We start from the raw sequence: 17,376 nt of genomic DNA, 5'->3' as shown, positions 1-17,376 counted from the left end.
TGAGTGCCGTATGCTTTGGGTCTTACTCTCTCATCCTACTGCTGGAAATAGAAGAGCAATATTTGCAGTTTTATTCAAATTCGATTTGCGATGTATACAAAAACTGAAATATTCCTACATATGATCTGTATATGCTACACGAGCACCTTTATTCCGTCTAGCTCTTATAATCTTCGAGCTTTGCCTAGGAAACTCAAAATCGATATTTATCGATATTACAATAATGGGAGTAGGTATTTAAATTATATAATGAGTTCCTTTTGCTTATAATATGGGATATATATATTGAAAATTTCAAGTCTCTAGCTCAGGTAGTTTCTGAGTTCGATGGTGTCAGGCTCAGGGGCGTGGCTAGATCGACTCGGCCAAGAATATTTATACTATATAGGGTTGCAGATGCTTTCTTCTGCTGCTTCTGCTGCATGCACTCAATTAATTAACCGCTTTTTCGATTTTCAATGGATTGAGGCGCTTTTAGCTTACAATTCTTGATTCAAACCGGGCAAACATTCAAAATAGAATATATCTTATTGTCTGCTTGGAAGCTCGTCTCGGTCTAGACGAAGCCACAGCTCTGTCGGCCAAAGGGTATACGATTTGGGGTTAAATGCATAAGAAACTCAATAAACTAGACAAGTAATACCCAGAGCACTGGCATTAAGGATATCCGAACTATTTATTTAGCTGTCAGTCGTTTGATTCCTTGACTCGGTGAACTGCTTAAATTTGGCGCATGTTCAATTCCTTTGTCCTTCAGCTACGCAGTTGTTTAGCACATTAAGCCACTGAAACAACTAACATAACATACACACACGCACACACACACACACACACACATATGGAATGGGGCATGGATGATGGCATCTTTATATCCTTGCGTTGGAGTTGTCAGCTGTTTTATGGCAAAGTTATGACGTGCCTCATTCAGAGGCTTACAGTCGCCAAAAAAAAAAGAAAATAAGAAAAAAACTGCTAGCTATGCGCACCGAAGATGAAATACCCTTGCACTTATCAGGCAGAGCAGCGTTTGTATACATAAGCCTGAGGCTCGAACGTTTCTTTCCCTGAGATATATGTGGAGATTGCATCGAGACAAGTATTTTGAGAAATAGACGTTTTCCTTAAATAGAAACTAACTTTTTGTATCGTTTCCTCATATAGAGCTTTATGATATACTGTTGCAATATACTGATGCAATTTCTTGGAATTGTATAAGAAGTCTAGCACAACTCGTAACCCTAAGATTTAAAATAAGAATTTCATGTTTTACTGATCTTTGCTATGGCAGCTATATGATATAGTAGCTTGATGTGGCAGGGATTTTGATTTTATGTACTTAGCACTTCCATCTTTATATACTATACACATGAATATGTATCTAACTATCTTTTCATATTCATGAATATAGATTTATCTATCAACGTTTAGATATTTAGTATGTATGAATGGATATATTTAGCAAGGATCTTAACTTGCTTTGCTAGTTATACACACACATTCAAATTATTTACATATATCCCTTTTTTTTTTAATAGAACAACGTTGCACAATTGGAGACATATTCATGCTACCCTTGGAGAGGGTATAGCAAAAGGCAATAAGAAAATACGACAACGTTGCCAAGGTGAAGCTGGCAGCGAGCCCATCGACAGCCAAGAACCAGGAACCAGGCGCCAGGAGCCAGCAGCCAGCCGACAGGAGCCAGGAGCCAAGGACCAGGCGAGCAGCCCAGCTCCTCCGTGGCACGGGCGAGTGCCAGGAGCCAAAGAACGAAGGGAAACTTTTATGCGACTTTGCTGGTGTAGAGACAACTTTTGCCTTTTATGTGCATGTCCTTGTCGGCAGCCATCAGCTAGTGTGTGCGTGTGTGTGCGTGTGTGTGTGCAGTCGCGCTTATGGCGTTTTGTGTGACATTTATTGTTATTTAACTGTGACAAACTTTAAGGATAAGCATGCATAGACTTTTGTTGTCCTGTCTGAAGCGACAGCAGACGCGATGCGCGAGGCGACGTGCTACTCCCCCTGCCTTGCCCGCCACGCCCCTTTAACAGACAGCTAAATTTGAAAGTCAACATAAAATACACGTATTGCTGCGAAATTGAAATCAAAACTGAATATGAACCTGTGTAATGCCACGCAATGAAATATTTATAGCATCTACTTCGATATGTATTTCGCTGCAGGAACGCAACATTTCACATGTTATGTCAGAGTCCACATTAATTTCAAGCTGAATGTCGCCAGCTCTTAAGGTCACGGATATCAATCAGCATTGGAGAGCAGGACGAAGAGACTTAAGGACATGAAATAGTCACGGCTGATGAGATTCGGACATAAATATAACCTTCATATTACATGTTAAGCTATATTTGTGCCGTGCGTCATTTAGAAGGAAGAAGAGTGCAGATTTTTGAAGAAGTTTTTAGCTTTGTCCCTGAGCCAAGTGGCATGAGATTACGAAAATTATTTTAAGTAAACATAAGTTTTAACTGTACTAAAAAAATAAAATAATATAATACAACTACACCTAAACTCATTCAACCTAACCTCAACTTAACTAAACTCAACTTATCTAATCCAGCTGGCATTATACATCATAGCCCTAAACTTCTCTGTGCTTCTCTGGGATAACCTTACCGAAATCTAGCAAATTTTATTTATCCTGGCTTGTTTTTCACTTTCCAAACATAACCTAACCTTTTCTAATTAAGGTTAGGTTAGCTAGCGTAAGCTTACATAACCTAAAAAAACCTATTCTCAACCTAACCTAAACTAATATAATATTAAAATAACCTCTTAGCTGAAGTGACCCAACTTGTCGGAAACGAATCTAACCCAACCTAAGCTTAGTGTAAAGTGTTCCTCAACGGGTCTTCGACTTGAACATGTGAGAATACGATCCAACTATTCTTTCTGCTCCCATCATAAAATAGTTATATATATGAAGTTTCCAGTTACCATTATATCTCATAATCTATGACACTATCAAATCTTTTTTATCCTAGCTCCATGCTCACCTGCCAAACATAACCTAACTTTTTCTAAATAAGGTTATGTTAGGTAACATAACCTGACCTAACTTAAAAACAACTCAACCAAACATAATCTACGCCTAACCTAAACTATGATAGTAATAAAATAGTCTCAGATATTGCCACATGACTAAGTCTAAGCTTAGTTCATCTCAACCTAACCTAACCTAACCTAAGCATAAGGTGTAAAGTGTTCTTAATGGATTTTCTATCCGATGTTTCCTGGTTATCCTTTGAGTAATATAAAAAAAGGAAACTTGATATGTAAAATGATGAACCCTTTAGTGAGAACCAAGCTGTAATCCTTCGATATGTGTTATTTACCCAACATATGCCTTTTATATCATTCGTATACCCATAGGGCATAGCGAGACGAAGAAGAGGAAGAGGCAAACGAACTGCTTCCCCCTTTTAAAACTTAGTGCACATTCCATGGGGCTAATGATTTCCGTAATTCACACCTACGGCTAAAGTAAAGGGCGGTAAATCAAAGCCTTGACGCCAAATGAAAAACAGCCGTCATAACCCGGGCCACAACAATCCAAGGGGGGGAGGGAGGGAGGGGGGTAGCGGGGAGGGATGTCGGAGGCAGCCAGCCAGAAAGCTAAAAGCTGCTGGTTGGCAGCGGATGCGCAGCATTTGAGCATTTGCACATTTCCGGCATTGTTCACTCAGCCCATGCATAATCGATTAACTGGCGCCCCATAAACATGACCGTAAAATGTGCAAATGCGCGGTTGCACCACATCGAGCCACCGACCCGCCGAACCCGCCGAGTGGTGCCAGTTCACTTGCATAAATGCAAATGCTGTGGCAATCTGCCAATACATATGCAAATGCACTCACCCAGCGAGTAGGTAGCACAGGCAAGCCGCACAACAAATACCCTTCCAAAAGCACCTAACTTTGCTCCAACTAATCCCATGTGAGTCATAATATAGTTAACAGATTGGCATATGTTGATAGATTTGATTAGATTAGTTTAGATTAGATTGTATGAACCTAGTTATTGCTGAGTTTGGCGAGAATCTTTCATAGAGAAACTAAATTTACCAGCTTTACGATATAGTAGCAAGATCTTGGTACAGTTAAGCTCGTAATTGTCAAGTTTGGTCAAGGTGTCTCAAAGAACCAAAAAGATTATCATAGAGAAACTAAATTTTCAAAATAGTAATCATATAGTAGCTCGATCTTGAGCAGATTTTGCTAGGATTTCGGAAAAACTAAAAAGATTATTATAGACTTTACGATATAATAGTCCGGTCTTCAACATATTTGGCATGGACCAAGTTTGCTCTTGATATCTTGAGAAACTCAAAAGACTATCACAGAGAAAGACTATCGTAATAGCCAAGTTTGCTCCAGATATCTTGAAAAACCAAAGACCTTCTTATAGAAGTATCTAATCTTGTAGGGATCTTTCCTATATCAGCTTGATGATATAGTGTTCCGATGAAATGATTCGCATATGTGACAAAATCATAATGCCTTTTGCAAGGGTAAACTAAAACTATAACCAAAGTCAACTAATGGTCGGGAGTAGCCGACTAGCAGATGCCGTGTACTCAGCCACAAGCCAAGATCACGATAAACTAGTTCTGGAAATTGGGGGCACGCTTCGTGTCGGCTCGGGCTTAACCTCAAATATCGGATATATAAAAAGTCTCAGCCTTCTCCCTATCTAAGGAAAACCGTATTGTTAGGATCAGGGTTGCACATTCCAAACTATTTTCAATGTATCTCTCAGATTTAGTATCTCTTTTTATATTCATTTTATGCTATATTCAAAAAAACGTTAATTGAGAATCGATATTTATCGATTTGGGAAAAAGAGGGAAGGCCTTCTTCAGGAATATCTATTTGCTCGGCAGACTTAGTACAGGGTATACCAACATGGTTGAAACAAAATTTGACACATGTGACTGTGTGCGTGTGTGTATGTGTGTGTAGGTGTGTAAATACCGTTATGCACATAGATGAACTCAGATACACACGTCTATGAACTAATTACAAATAAAACCGCAAAATATTTCACTGTTAATGAAAACCGAGCCGTAGACCTACAAATTGCCCCTGGATAGCCCGCAAGAGAACAAAGCTGTAGGGTTGCCAGGCGCGTCCAGGAAGTTACCTTGCCTTCGGGGAGTGTCGCTTCCGCTGGGTTGATCTCTGCCTACCCCAAGGAGTCGGAGAAGTTGGCTTGGTGAAGTGAGTAAAGTTTGAGAGGAATGTGAGGAATGTGATGAATGCGCCTTAGGATTGTCGAGAGATTAAAGTAGAACGCTCAGAAGTGCTGAAATATTATCATTTGATTCTTATCGAATTCGATTTTACTTTAGATTTAAGGATGTTTCTTCTTCTTGAATAACTTCGGTTCTTATAGGCCGATCTTTATGCAATTCAAAAATCACACATATGTTAACCAAATGTGCGTAAAAACCAAGGCGCAAGTATATATATCGAAAATGAGTTTTTTATTATTTTAGGTTAGGTTGAAGCTCTGTTAATTGCACAGCAATGGGATTAGTTATTATTGATTTGAAACAAACTTAAGCTGCGCGTGCCATACTTTGAACTACATCCAAAATTTCAAGTCTCTAGATCCCATAGTTCTCGAGTTTGATATACTGGGGCAGGGAGAAGCATATCAGTACTAAATATGTGACAGAGGCGGAATATTTGGATTGATATATGCGCATATATATATATAAAGTTAAACTTAATGATTCCAAGATTTCAGTGTAAATAAAAATATATTTAGCTTTTTGTTGGAATTATTTCTGATTTGAGAATTCTCAAAAAAGTATTTCTGAAACTTCTCTTTTATTTCCTGGTGCGATCACAGAAATGTCAGCTTCAGCAACAAAATAATTACATAAGAAAAGTATTCGTCTTGCGTTTAAAATAATTTTCTTTTTTAATTAATTTTCGTTTAATTTCTACTTCTTCTAATAAATATAATAGCTGAGCATTTTCTATGTAAGCATGTTGCTTAAACTTATTCATGTATTTGGCCTAAATTCTGTGGGCTGGTTGGCTGGTTGGGTGGTTGGGTGGTTGCTGCCATGGAGCACCACAGCAGCAGCAGCAGTTACCTCAAAGAGCCGGGCAAAAGTTGCTGCCGAATATTTTGGGGCGTATAACTTTTGGCCATATTTAGACGCGAGCGTGAATTGAAAAGCGACGCAGCTGCTGGAGCTGCGTATCTGGAATCCGAAATCTGAAATCTGAGATAAAAGTATTGTGCTTGGTTTAGCAGCAAGTGGTAAATACATCGCTGCCTGCCACTGTCAAGTGTGCTGCAGCTGCGTGGGGCAAGGGGGGGGGGAGGCTGGGCGTGCGGCAAAACTTTTCAATAGCGTATAATGGTTACGCTTCTCTCTCTGCCCTTCGACAAGTCGGCCTCACTCTCCGCCCATTATGTGTTTGATTTCTATGAAATGTATTGAAATTATTTTATGAGCACGCAGCACGACGTTCGAGTACTGTGCAGGGTGTGGGAAGGGGGGGGGGGGGGGGGGGGGCAACGCATGACTAAAGTTGCTTCTGAGTGTTATAGTCTTAGCTCACAATGGATTTATATTTGATTTTTGGCTCGAAGCTCCAAACAACGTGTGCTTCAGTCGGAGACTTCATAGAGAAGCTATGCAGCTTGTGTAACGTTTAAGAATGACGCTTAAAGAAGAATTGCAAAAAATATTGTATGATAGGGAAGTGAAGACTTACCTATCTATGTGTGCTGTCAGGGCATAAATGGAAGAAAGAAAGGAAGGATACAAGTGCATAAGAGAATGGGAATGAGAGAGAAAAGAGAATGGATATATATATACATATACATATATATATATGTATATCGTAATCCAATTGGATAAGCTGTGACTTAGCTTAATAAAGGGCGCCATTAAAATTGGGAGAATTTAAGAAGCAATGTATATTTATTTGTTTAATGCTGGCGAAACATTGGAGTTTCGGGCTCGAGCTGGTTCGTTTGAACCGAACCGAACTGAACCGGTTTGTTCTAAGCTGCCAACAAACTTCTGTTGGGCCATTAACAAAGTAAACATGAGTCTGTGTGAGTGTGTGCGTGTGAGTGCATATATTTGCATATATGATCTATTACATATGTAAGTGCATATACATATGTGTACATGCATATGCATATGCACATGCACATGCACATGCACATATTTATATGTATATGCATACATATGTTAACACGTGTATGTGACAGTGCTCGGACTTGTGCGGAATCTGCTTGCGGCTTTTAAAACAAAACCGCAACCGTAAAGGGCATTATAATAAGCTACAGCAGCAACAACAAACACCAACAACAACAAAAACAAGATGAAAATAACAGAAACAACAAAAGTGCCGGCAATGACAATGTGACCAACTTTGTTTTAGTATTTAGCTAGGGCATGTTTGCGCCATCTGTGGGCAGAGCTTTGTTCGAGTCATGAAGCTGACTAGATTTGTAATCTATGACATACCCACACACACGCACACTCACACTACACTCACACACATGCACACATAAAAACCAAGCGAGTCAAACCATCTGCGTTTATCCATCTGAGGGAACTGCCTTTCTATCTGGAGCAGTCAGCAAAATGTTTGTCAAACTGCCAAAATGTCTGCCGGCTGACTGATAGGCAGAAGAGAAGGCCGGTTGGGGCGGTACAGGGGGCCAGAATAGGAGGCGCACACAATGGCCGACCGTCAAAGGGATTTGCAATTCACGTACATAAACAATGAGAACAGCAACAACAACAACAACAACAACAACAGCTATTACAACAACAACTACAACAACCACAGGCAGCATGCAGTGGACAGCATTGGAGAAGCCGAAGTCGTTGGTGTGAGTAGAGCGGGTGGACGGAGGGGGGGGGGGGTAACCAGCAATGCAAATGGACTTTATTTATGACTATGCGAAAAACGTATGTGTGCGTATGTGTGCGTGTATGTGCGTATGTATGTGTGTGTGTGTGTGGACTTGTGTGCGTGCTTAAATGCGTGGGTGCGCATTCATGGACTCTAAACGCACACCCGAAATATCAAAAAATCGAGAATGTAGGGTTATTTCCGGCACGCCGAAGATTTAATACCCTTGTAGACTTTGGAGACGAACAATGAAGCTGGTCAGTAGTGAGTTTTACATTTACACAACTGACAAATGCCCAATTTTACTCATTTTACAGGGTATTAGCTGGATGGAATATGCAAGTAAGAGAGTCTCTCACATCACAGTAAGTATATGTTGAGCATGTCAGTTTTTTATAGTACCCGAAATGGATGTGGCAAAGCATAAAGCCTATGCAGGTACATTCATCGGCTGATGTAGAAAGCGTTTAGTGCAGCCTCTCTATCCAACTCGGCTTGGTACAGGGTATTAAGGTACCTTGTGAACAGACAAGACTTACGAGAGAATAAAAAAAATGGCATTTGCTGGAATGTGAGTGCGGCAAGTGACGTTAACAGAACTCATAACCTCACATTGTGGCTTTTAACTTTTGTTATTCCACACTAAAAATGTGGTAGCAGAGGGCAAAGCTTCTAGCTAAATATGTTTATATCATGCACATAGCAAAATAGATATATATGTATATATATATAAACTAATATACTTTGACAGTTGCATTCTGTGGTTGCAGTCGTGCTCGTTTCTATTTTTCGTAAATTTGCACAACGGCACCGCAGAGAGTGTGACCAGCTGCCATAATGTTAAATAGCAGTTGGAAAAGTATTTGTTCTCAAACAAGTGATTAATTAGTGTCATTCGTAGAGCACAGATGGCGCTGAAGCGTCAATTATGTGACAGCTTTGGCCAGCACCTATCGAAAAGATCGATAATTAATCGATCGCACAGTTGCAGCTCGATTTTTTGTCAAATCTAGGGCATCCTTAGGTCGTGCTTGCTAAGTCCACTCATTCGAATTAGTCACAGCTCGTTTTTATGGCCGGGCCCATGACCCGGTTAGTTGCCTGATTACATTCGCGATTCGCATAACTTGGCCTTGCCGCGTGCCCAGCCCCCAACCCATCCAACCCATTCAACGGAATGGAATTGAAAATGAAACCACGCATCGCGCTCGGTACCTCAATCATCCGACTGATGCAAGTGTCTCTCATTCGTAATGCTATAAGGACGCATTCACGTCCACATCCATGACAGCGCCATTGTTGCCACTGGGAAGTGCTTGTGCACAGCGGCAGGACAAAGTCCCCATTGGCAATGTGCATGCAAACACGTTTCTGATTAGAAATCAGCCAAAATGACAGCAGCAAAGCTCAGCCAGTCGTTGGACTGCTCTTGTATGACCACCACATACCCTGTGTCTTCTGTTTGGGCTTTTTATTTTAAAGGAATGTTTTACCGAAATTGTGTCGTAAATGGAAAATATCTTAAACAAAGACAAAATAAGTATGGGCTTTTTCAATTATGGGTTTCCCTAATAATTCATCAGTCTACATACTTAAAAATCGATCAAATTTATCGGTTAGCTTGCTGAGAACTAATTGGATCGATATCGATTTTGCAAGAGAGTTAGTCGCATCCGCACTAAACTTCTAAATCGGTTAAAATTGATCGTTCGGCTGAATATGGCACTTTAATCGATAACTTAACAATCTTCAAATTGAGTATTGGAAAACGTTTGCAGGCAATAAAACTTATCGACTTTAATCGATTACGATTTAGTCATCTGAAAATTGAGTATTGGAAAACGGCAATAAAACTTTTCGACTTTAATCGATTACTTAACAATCTACAACTATAGTTTTGGAAAACGTTTGCAGGCAATAAAACTTATCGACTTTAATCGATTACTTATCAATCTACAACTTTAGTATTGGAAAACGGCAATAAAATGTATCGACTTTGTCTTCGAGGGGAAACTTAAGCCGATTTGTGGGGAATTAGCCCACGCACTTGCTATACTCTCCCATACTTCCATAATTTTGTGTTGTTAAGTTAATTATTTGGGCATCCTGGTACCATAATTGCGTCCAGCTGTTCCTAGGCCCTATACAGAAGTTTTTATATAGATAATAACCGTTAGCAGTTATGGAGGCGCCACGGCTGGGGCTTTGGGGCCCTAGCCGTAATCATGGTCTTCATGGTGGCAGGAAGGAAGTGAGAAATTTATGCAACAGCAACAGCAACAGCAACAGCTTTTGCAGCTGGCATCAAAAAGCTTAATCAACTTGTCCTAAATTGTGCAAAAATTAAATTTTTCCTTGGCAAATCGCATAATAAATGCGAAAGAGCGCAAGATATAAAAATTTCAATTTTTGAAATGCAAATGGAATACAAATATTTGCATAAACACGAGCAGCTCGCAAAGAGAATGGAAAGCACAGACCCGCCGTCAGACCGAAAGACGGACAGACCGACAGACGGACAGTCGGACCATCTGCCAGTTCGGTTCGGTTGGTTTGGACGTTTTTTTTTTTTGTACCAAGGACGCAGCACGAAAATTAGTGCAAAATGTCTTGGGCGATGGCAGACCCATGACATACCCTGTAACCAATAGATTACACATGTTTTCAAGAAGAAGAAATCGAACTTGGTCTTACTTTGCAATGTTTTTAAGAAGAAGAAATCGAAAATGGGGCATTTCGGTTTAAGCAGCATTTCAATATGAATTTGCACAGTTTATTTTTGAATGAGTCCAGTCAAAACTATTTGATGACAGTGGCAACCCTGCTCAAAATAATATTGCATTTAAGAAATCTATAAACTTTTAATTTTCCATTATTGATCACATTTGGCAAACTTTTTTTTTTTTTTGATTTTTAAAGGAGATCAAGCAATAATTTTTCAAATATTTTCGAAACAAATTACGCCAAATAGATAGGAATTGAAAATGTGGTATGGCAGAACTCTTGCTGCTCTTGGCTTTCGGTCTAGGCCAAGAGTATGTGATTTCTTTCATATCGATTGAAGCATACAAAATGCTAATTAAATTTGACACACGAAGTGAGCGAGATGTGCAGATGCAGCTGGATGCGGCTAGATGCGGCTGAACCTTAACCCACGCCGGGCCACTTCAGGTCACTTCATCCCACTTCGGTGCACTTTGGTCCACTTCATCATTTGCCATTCATAGTCCCTTAAAACAGTGGCAAGCGACGCTAATCAATGCCAAAATATGCGACGGGCTGTTGTCTAGAGACTGCCAGAGATTGCGATCTGACAAGGGAGCGGCGGGAGCGGGGGGAGAGGGGGGGGGGGTTAGTATTAGCCCGGCTGGTCGCTCGACTTCAATCAATATGGAAAATAAGAACGTGATTCATATTCAGTGCGCGCAACGCTCCACAGAAATGAGCAGCAGCAATTTCAGTCGTGGAGCACCATGAAAAAGGAAATTAAATACACGTTGTTTATAAAGCTTTGGGTGCCGAGCTGGAGTGGGAGAGGGGGGGGGGGGGCACGCGGGTCTGCCATGTATTTACAGTACGGAAATGATGGCTTAATGGTTGCTCCGTGGAAATGCGAGTGGGGCCCAGGCAAATGGCAAGACTTTAGCCTACTTATAAATAGCAATCGGCAAATCACGCGTAAAAGAAAAACATTCACAAATCGAGTCTTTGAAATGAATAATATATTTGCGCATTTCGAGCGCATCAAATGTTTATTTCATGTTTTTCGTATTTGTCGCAGTTGAAAGCATTTCGCATTTCAGCTAAATGAGAATTGGAATATTTACAGATTTCTTTAAGCTGGAGAATAACTACTTATGTATATTTACGCAGTTTCACTAATAATTGGCCTTGAGCCGTCAATTCCACAAAGCGGAGTGAATTTTCCGCAATCGGTGAATCACGTTTCGTTTATTATCGTAGTTAGATAATGTTGTTAGAAAAATGTTGCAAGCAATTACAATTGTATCAGATATAACAATCCAAAATCAGACGTTATTTATCCGAGTTTTGATTTTCATACGACCCCGATGCGTATGATTGTGGGGAGATATCGAACTATACAATGGAAGATACTTGATATATATATGCTATCCTAGTAGGCACATGTCAAGTTTGGTGACTCTAGCTCTTACAACTTACGAGATTTGTTCAAAAAACAGGATTTCGATATCGATTTGTATCGATTACTTGGAAGCGAGGCAAGTAATCGGTTATCGGCAACAAGCTCGTACTGCACGCGCATCTCTCTCTAGCTCTTATAGGTACTGAGATCCTGGCGGAGAGACGGACAGATGGACACGGCTAGATCGACTTGGCTATTGATGCTGATCAGGCATGTATATACTTTATAAGTTTGCAGATATAAAAACTAGGCTATCGATATCGACTTAATTATTATTTTTTATCGATTGCATGGAAGCGGGTAAAGTTATCGATAATTTGATTTGCAAAGGAAAAGATCCATGTTCTTGAGCTCTTCTCATCTCGGGCATGGGCTGGCTGTTGATGCTGATCTGGAACACATATTGTTACAAAAACCAGCATACCCCTTTCACGCACCTTTAATGGGTGCAGGTTGTACACGTTGTTGTTTTGTTTTATGCATTCTCTGTATCGTTTAACATTGAATACACGTCAGCCATAAAAGCGGGCATCAAATATATTGTGCTGAATGTTGCTTAATAAATAATTCAATTTGGCGTCCAGTTGGGGTTAACTATTTGGGCCATGTTAGTTTGGTTAATGTTCCTTGTCAATCTGAAGTTCAAGCGCCAGCTCAAGCTCAATCTCCAACTCAATCTCCATTGCCAATGCCATTCGCGTTTCCATCTTCATCAGCCAGAGTATCCGTTGCCTGAGCGTATCCCTGGGCCGTCTCCCAGTGACAGCCGCGCAGGGTTTAGCATTTGTATTCCACGCACGTACCGCTGCCAACAAATCACGCACGTTAACACCTCCAAGGCACAAGGCGAAAATCAGCGACAGACCCTCTCCCACCCACTCTCTGCATCTTATGGCAACTGTCCGGCGGACTGGGCCTGCCTTCAATTGACAGCCGGGTGTCTATGACAGAGACAGTCCCCCGACTGTCTCCCGACTGTGGCCCGCCCTCGTCTGCCCTTGGGGCTGTCCCTCGACTCCGTTGAAAGTTTTTCGCTGTTCTGTGCTGTTTTCGCCCAACCGCACGTAGCGCGTGCAACGCTTAATTAAGCCACCATTAAACTCTGTCGCATCCGTCTAGCCGACGCCCCACCGATGCGCCACCAAAAGCCGCCCTCGCAGCCGCCGTCATCATTACGTGCGTGTGCAGCAGCAGCAACAACAACAACAACAACAGCAGCAACAACAACAACAACAACTGCAACAATTCGTAATTGCATTGTCAACTGATTGATAATATCGGGTTGCCCGCAAATGCGCATATCTGTGGACATTGGTGTCGCGTCGCCAGTTCCATGGTTCAACTCCTGCTTCAGGTCCTGCTCCTGTTCCCTTTTCCTCGTACACCAAAGCCAGAGTTGTCCATAGAAACTCACCAAATGATTCATTATACGGAATAACTACGAAGTATTTAGGAATCAGACAAATTTGACATAGTTAAGATCTCATATCAAATCGTATTATATGAATAATTAGGAATAAGTAAGAAGAACTCATAATTAATTCAAGTTTTTTCAAGTGGGAAGAATTTCGAATAGTCGAGTATTTCGGAAGAATATGGAAAATGTGGGGTTAGTTCGGAATAGCTTAGAGCTCAAAATAAATCGGAGTAAATGCATAATTTGGCATAATTAAGAAGAATTCACAATTTTCGGAGTCATATCGAATAAATGGTAAAATCTCCGAATATTTAAGAAGCCCTACAAAATAGAAATATATAAAAATGAAAAATAATATGAAATAATTCATAAAAAATTACTGTATTTCGTAATCATATGGAAATTTCAACGAATCTGTTGATAAACTCCGAAATCGAAATTATTTGAAATAGAATGTAAGGTAAATATTTACATGTAAATATGTAACAGGCTGTGCTTACTGGCTCTCGCAAGCCTCCTGCTGTGAATTGATCCCCTCCATTAAATTGGTTTCCACAGTTCACAGTTCAAACCAAGGAGCATGGCTCAAGGGCAACTCGCTGGGCCCTCAGACACACACACACACATAAGTGAACGGACCCGCACTTATGACAGCTGCAAAGGCTTTAGGATGCCTCAAGCTTGTTGGACATCAGCTTTGGCCCAGTACTCGGTATAAGTTCTCGTAAACGATGTACAGGCCGTCAGATCATGATGTGTTCTGTGGTCGCCACCCAACGAAACAACCTCAGCCGTCTACACCACCCTACCTGGGGACTAACAGCTTGTAAATGCTGAAAAGGAGCATTTGAGTGCGAGCATCCGGTTTGCTTTTGAGCAGCTTTTAACGAGCTTACGTTTTGTGTACGGGAATAATGATGGGCGAGTGACGTTGCATATTTTATCTAAAGGCAGAAACAGGTTGCCGAGACGTGGGGCTAGCCAAGCCGAACCGACGCGGGGCGTGACGAGGGGGGGGGGGGGGGTGAGTGCCGGCAGGAAGCTGCTGCCCCATTATACCCTACAGACGTTAAATGGTTAATGATGGAAGTATGTACTTACATATGAGCACTGGCCGGTATTACCCGGCTTTGCTTGGCCCACGGCTATTTGCAACAAGCTGTAGACACTTTTGGCCTCATTTTCATGCAACCGGGTGGATTTGTTGCAAGCGATGAATCACGTTCCAAATACATGCATTGAAATGAGTTCGAAATCGATAGGCTGGAAAGAAAAATAGGTTTTATATAATTATTTTTCACGAATTTTCCGTACTTACGAGTGAATTTATTTGCAAATTATCTTATTGTGCGCGCACGTATTATGCCATACATCTCCCATTCAAGTTGGTCAATCGTTCAATCATTCAATCCTTAAAGCGATTTTAGATATACGTATATGTTATAAGAACATATCAACTTCCCATAACAGATGCTTATATGTATATCTGATTCATTCGAATCGAAGCACTATATCATATAGCTGGCATAAGAACTGTGGGCATCTCAACCAAAACTATCTTAGGCAGCTTTCTTTGGTTTTACTTGGAGGGTGTCTTCTAGTCGCCCACACTTGTCGCTGGTTCATATTGCTACTAATTGTGCTAATTTGATGACTATGAAGATACTTTGGCTCAGATCACAGGGTATCACCTCGTCCAGCACCTGCAAATAGCAGATAAATTGCTCTAATTATTGTGCTATGCTATCATATTCCACCTATGTTTAGGGTATATCAAACTGGCTACAGGGTATCTTGTAGTCGTTCACACAAACTTCATGCCTTTCTCCTGACTTTTACTATTTATTTGAAGCGACCATACTTATGTGGGCATGTGTAGAGGTGTGTATAATGGGTTAAGTGCGATTACAGGGTAGCTTCTAGCTGGGCATACTCGCCTATCGGACTGTTGCGTGTTGTTATTGCGTTGACTATTTGTATTGTCTGCTTTACAAACTCTGACAACTTCAAAGGCAAAACATGAAATGTGTTTCCTTTTTTTTTTTTTACCCTGAACGTAAAAGGCTACCGTTACCCACACCGTTACCCACACCGTTACCCACACCGTTACCCACACCGTTACAGTTACCGTCACCGTGACCGTTGCCGTTACCGTTACCGTTACCGTCCATGGCGGAGCTAGCTAAATGGGCAGCAATTGCCGCTGGCGTTTCATAATTTCTGCACTCGGTTTGTCTGCTTTGTGCTGCGGTTTCTGGTCGCTGTGGGCGGGCGATGGAAGGAGAGGCGGAAGAGGGGGGGGGGGAAAGGGGAGTTCGTAGCGTAAAGTTCAAATAAAACATGCTAATAAAATGGCCAATTTGGTCGCTGCAGCTGCGCCGTTGTGTAAGCCAAATTGAAAACTTGCTAGCAAAAGGCAGCCGCTAGCGCTCAACTCAAAAATAATAAAAAAAAAACAAAAACATATATTCCACATAAATTGCTCCGTGTACCCTATATATGTATATACATATATAGATAGATACATGTATCTAGAACAAACTTGATGTATGAGTTGTGGTTTGAAAATGTTTTTGAGCTCCTGATCTGGAGTGAATCTTACCTCGATATAGTTTTGAATGTTATCTATAGATACTTTTAACCAAGAATTAAAATCATATTTTCCCAATAACATTGATCTTTTGTAATGTTTATCGTATTAGTATATTATCTGTTGATACTTAAACCTCTAAAGAAAGAGAACAAAATATCTATCATAAGTTATTTTATCGTTTTTTATGTCTAGGTATATTATCTATAGATACTTCAAACCTGAAAGAATTTGACTAAATTCTCCAATTCTCTTATTTATTATATTTATCATTAGTTATTTGTGTCGTCTTAGTATTTTGTCTAGGGATACTTTCAATTTTAATCAATTTGACTAAAGAAAAAGAACGTTTTTTTTTTAGGAATTCTTTTATTTCTATTAGTATTTAGCATAGTCTTAAAGAGTTCCACTAAAGAATAAAAAACTAAATCAATCATTCTTTTATTTATTATAATTTATATTAGTTATTTGTATCGTATTCGCATTTTATCTAGAAATGCTTAAAGCCTTAAAGATTTGACTGAAAAATGTATATAACTTTTATTTTTTATCATTTGTCATATCATTCTTTAAAGGAAACTTTGGGCTCGAAATGAGGCTTAAAGTGGATTCTAGCTCGCATAAAGGGCTCAAATAGAACCTTATTTTAACATGATTTAATAATAATATTGGTACATCTATTTTCGCATCATGAAATCTGTATGTAAGGGTATTACTCAGTCGCCCAGCCTTGACTTTTGCTACAGCTATGCTCTTTTCGTCTTCTTCTTCCTTTTTTGGCCGCCAGCATTCAATTAAACGGCGCACTTCTCTGGCTATTAGTACGTAAATACTCGTGCATAACAAGTGCTGGCAGCCATTTTGAGTACGCCGGCTGCTGTACCTAATTAAATGCCGCGCCTCAAGTGTAGCGCACAAACTTTTTAATTGTTTTGCACGCAAGATGGCGCCACAAGCGCGCTTCAACACTGGACAACAATGGACTCGCGCCCGAGCTCTATTGTATACGTTTGTAAGTCGGAGCACCATGAGGATTATACGAGTATCCACCATCCCACAAGCGCAGCGCTGCGTTTATTGTTATGGTACGTGTCTGCCGCCGAAGGAACACATCTATTTTATGCTTCCAAATACGACAAACAGTTTAGGATACACTAAGTTCCCTTGTACAGCGCTTTATGCATTTACGATCTTTGGTACAGTGGAGCTTGGCTAAGGTGAAGCAATCGCATTAGGTCTTAGCTGCTGAGCTTACAAAGGTACAGCCCTGCTCTTCAGCATATGTCAA

This window comes from Drosophila novamexicana, unplaced genomic scaffold (assembly GCF_003285875.2).
Source record: "Drosophila novamexicana strain 15010-1031.04,08,12 unplaced genomic scaffold, DnovRS2.1 tig00001270-arrow-arrow-pilon, whole genome shotgun sequence".
Lineage (NCBI taxonomy): Eukaryota > Metazoa > Arthropoda > Insecta > Diptera > Drosophilidae > Drosophila > Drosophila novamexicana.
The sequence above is the reverse complement of the archived record's forward strand: the minus strand, read 5'-3'. Positions refer to the sequence as shown.